Source organism: Labrus bergylta, chromosome 3, assembly GCF_963930695.1.
Source record: "Labrus bergylta chromosome 3, fLabBer1.1, whole genome shotgun sequence".
Taxonomy (NCBI): domain Eukaryota; kingdom Metazoa; phylum Chordata; class Actinopteri; order Labriformes; family Labridae; genus Labrus; species Labrus bergylta.
Window position 1 is genome coordinate 5,603,682 of NC_089197.1, and position 3,793 is coordinate 5,607,474.

The following is a 3,793-nucleotide window of genomic DNA, read 5'->3' on the forward strand; positions in this document are numbered from 1 at the left end:
TTATCTCTTCATCATTTTATCAGCCGATGATGCCAAAACTGTCCGTTGCAAAAGAAAATCACATAAAAATGAAAGTACAGCCATCCTCCACTTCAAATTCCTTCAAAGTCAGTAAAGTAAGTGGGACTACTAAACCAGTGAGTTAATATTCATGAATCAAAGTCTTTATCAAAAACAATTAACAGGTCCACTGTCACACAGTTTTAAAAAAGGCATAAAATATCCATCAAATTAGTGCAAACAGCTTGTGCAGCATCATTTTAGAAATATATGACTAAATTAATTTACAACCTCCTGCTGGACTTTCAGTCTTGTGTTCCAAAGGTGATGACAGAAATGAGTCTTCAGTCCTAATGTCGTGTTTTTTACTCATGTTTACTACATTTTTAAACAATGAATTGCAAAAAATAAACTAGATAGAAATGTAAAGATATTAATAAACAAATGGGAATATTTGCATTTTCATATGGATGTTCTTGTTTCAAATTGTGAAGAAGGAAGAATGGAAGGAAAGAAGGATTTGATACTATGAAGAAGACGCTGGGCTGCATGGTGGTGCAGCGTCGCCTCACAGCAAGCTCTGATTCCCATCAGACACGGACTCTCTGTATGGAGTTTGTATGCTCTCCCCGTTCAGTCTACAGGTGGATGCTGTGGTGGTGGTAGAGCTGGTGGTGGAGCAGACAGCGAGACAGGAAGTCTTGCAAGTAGCTTATTGGAAGACAGTGTTGTCAGGTGATTGTGGATAATGATGCATGTCAAGTGTGAAATCAGTGCAACTCGAGTTGTCTGCCTGAACTAGCTCGCAGGTGTTGCCTCAATAAAGTGATGTTACTTGAGTCAGGGTTTATGTCAGGTTTATGTCAGGGTATGTAACAAACTAGTGACAAATTTTCTTTTGTGTTGTGTTTACTTTGATTGGTGAGAAATTAACACACATCTCTGAGCAGGCAGAGCAATTAAAATGCCTTTCAAACATAAAAGCTGAAGTCAAAAATGAATGGAGAGAAAGGAACAGGAGGAGAGGTTAGCAAAGCTCCCTAATTTAAACGCTTTTGGGTTTACTAACAGCCGCAAGCCCACAGCTGACCCTGACCCTTCCTATCAGCAACGCATCAAAATAGTTTGCACTGGTGCCCGTCCTGACTACCCTACGCCACTGTTTGGAATGCTTAGTTTAGTCTAGTCTAGTCTAGCTTAGTTTAGTTTAGTTTAGTCTAGTCTAGTCTAGTTTAGTTTAGTCTAGTCTAGTCTAGTCTAGTCTATCTTAGCTTAGCTTAGTTTAGTTTAGTCTAGTCTAGCCTAGCCTAGCTTATCTTAGCTTAGTTTAGTCTAGTCTAGTTTAGCTTAGCTTAGTTTAGTTTAGTCTAGTCTAGTCTAGTCTAGTCTAGTCTAGTCTAGTCTAGTCTAGTCTAGTTTAGTCTAGTCTAGTCTAGTCTAGTCTAGTTTAGTTTAGTTTTAGTTTAGTTTAGTTTAGTTTAGTTTAGTCTAGTCTAGTCTAGTCTAGTCTAGTCTAGTTTAGTTTTAGTTTAGTTTAGTTTAGTCTAGTCTAGTCTAGTCTAGTCTAGTTTAGTTTAGTCTAGTTTAGTTTAGTTTTAGTTTAGTTTAGTTTAGTTTAGTCTAGTCTAGTCTAGTCTAGTCTAGTCTAGTCTAGTTTTAGTTTAGTTTAGTTTAGTCTAGTCTAGTCTAGTCTAGTCTAGTCTAGTTTAGTTTTAGTTTAGTTTAGTTTAGTTTAGTTTAGTCTAGTCTAGTCTAGTCTAGTCTAGTTTAGTTTAGTTTTAGTTTAGTTTAGTTTAGTTTAGTCTAGTCTAGTCTAGTCTAGTTTAGTTTTAGTTTAGTTTAGTTTAGTTTAGTCTAGTCTAGTCTAGTTTAGTTTTAGTTTAGTTTAGTTTAGTTTAGTTTAGTCTAGTCTAGTCTAGTCTAGTCTAGTTTAGTTTAGTTTTAGTTTAGTTTAGTTTAGTTTAGTCTAGTCTAGTCTAGTCTAGTTTAGTTTTAGTTTAGTTTAGTCTAGTTTAGTTTTAGTCTAGTCTAGTCTAGTCTAGTCTAGTCTAGTTTAGTTTTAGTTTAGTTTAGTTTAGCTTAGCTTATCTTAGCTTAGCTTAGCCTAGCCTAGCCTAGCCTAGCCTAGTTTAGTTTAGTTTAGTTTAGTTTAGTTTAGTTTTAGTTTAGTTTAGTTTAGCTTAGCTTAGCCTAGCCTAGCCTAGCCTAGCCTGGTTTAGTTTAGTTTAGTTAAGTTTAGTTTAGTTTAGTTTAGTTTAGTTTAGTTTAGTTTAGTTGCACATTTTTTGAAAGAAGAGTCAAACAGGAAAATAAAACAAATATAAAGTAAAACATGTGCAGGTGAGGTAGAAACCCATGAGGGCTTTTTTCAAAACCTGACCTTAAGAGATTAAACAATATTTAAATAAAATACAGTAAAAATAAAAAAGTAAGAATATTTAGTATCACAAATAAAATTTACCCAATTGAAAATTGAAAACATAAAAATAGAGCAAAAGAGGTCATACAGTATGTAGACAATATAACAAAACCAGGACAATTCACTATTCACTACAAATCTTTCAGAAATCAATTGGCATGGCAACGTATCGGCAAGTGACAAATTACAATTTTCTCACTCCACTAATTACGTTGTATTTTTGTAAGCATATATATTCAGTGATCTACTAGGACCAGATATTTTCAAACTAATTGGTTAATATTCTGTACTGATGATTCAGTTCAATTCAAAAGAGTGTCATGCCCATTCAAACATTGGAGTTATCTGACTACCATTCAGCTTGCATCCATTTTATGCAGACAAGAAACCTCACCTGGTTGCCTGAAAAACAAAATGTACACAGCTGAGCCCGGCACGCTGAAGAAGGAGCTGTGAAGATTGAACATTTGCTTTCAAGGCTGAATCCCCATTATGAGCGCTGATAAAGGTCTGAAGGCCATGTTTTAACCTTTTAACCTGCATTTATTCCAGTCAACAGAGAACAAAAACAGCACACTCACAGCGCGTCACTGAGGGCTGCCTGAGCTTTTACTCTGGATGTCCTGAGTGAGAGGGAGTATAAAGGAGGAGGCGGGGCGGGAGGAGTTGGCAGACCAGTGGATGTGTTGTAAGAAGAATTGACTGTACAAATACATACTGCATACACAATTCATCTCTCAGTGAATTGAATTGGCATGGCTGCAGATTTAAATGGGATTGATATCCAACAGTGCTCCTGGAATCTATATCTCTCTGCTTCCTATTTACAAAAGCCCATGCTAGGCAATATTACCTTAAATGAGGCGATGTGGAGCTAGCAAAGGAAACTAATGGAATGTGTGTACTTAATTGTATTTTTCCTTTCTCCAATCTTGTTTGCTGGCTCTGTGAAGTGTGAGCTGACGTGTTTGCACCTGAATGCTCCCCTGTAAGGTGGTAACAGATGGTCGGAGGTGAAGACTGTGCACGCTGAAGAACTGGAGAAAAATCCTAAGTGAGAGCTACACAATATACAAGATTTAAAGCAAATATAACAGCTTCTTCTACAGTTTGGTTATGATTTTATTTTTTAAAATAGGCACATCAGCATGTTTTTTGGCTAATGTTGCAATTTTTAACAAAGGGCAACCTCAGTTTTTTTTAATTGAAGACAAGCAGAAGTTGCAGTTCCCTGAGTGTCCACTTGAGGCTGACTGCAAAGCCCCGGAAGTCACATACACACGCCTTCAAAAACACCTGTTTTCACAGCAGAAATAAACATGTTTAAAGCCTGGTCTGAATCGCTAACTTCTTTCTTTGACAGAAAGATAATGT